Raw genomic sequence first — 299 nt, forward strand, 5'->3', positions numbered from 1 at the left:
GCAAGGTTTTGAAGAGATTTCTTATACATCTACCTCCTAAGTCTTAAACTTTAAAAAAAGAACCCTTTAGAGCTCTAGAAGATATAATGTTGAAATGAAAATTAAAAAAACGAGAAAAGAAATTTTCATTAATGAACCATGTCGCAATCAGGGCGTTCCATCATTACATGACAAAAACAGAAGAAAAAAAATCCAAATTCCTTCACAATGCGGAGAGGATTACACACCAATAAGTCCCTGATTGTGACACAACAGAACGTAAACCTAACAAAAAAAAAGAACTTGGAGAAAGGTCAGCT

At 33.4% G+C, this 299-nt stretch overlaps 1 protein-coding gene across 1 annotated transcript in view; it reads right to left on the reverse strand.

Annotated features, from left to right (window-relative positions):
- The window catches only part of LOC119592994 (voltage-dependent calcium channel type A subunit alpha-1-like), a gene marked incomplete in the record, with an annotated part of 154,497 nt that overhangs the window by 20,263 nt on the left and 133,935 nt on the right, over positions 1 to 299 (reverse strand).

Source organism: Penaeus monodon, chromosome 31 (genome assembly GCF_015228065.2).
Source record: "Penaeus monodon isolate SGIC_2016 chromosome 31, NSTDA_Pmon_1, whole genome shotgun sequence".
NCBI lineage: Eukaryota > Metazoa > Arthropoda > Malacostraca > Decapoda > Penaeidae > Penaeus > Penaeus monodon.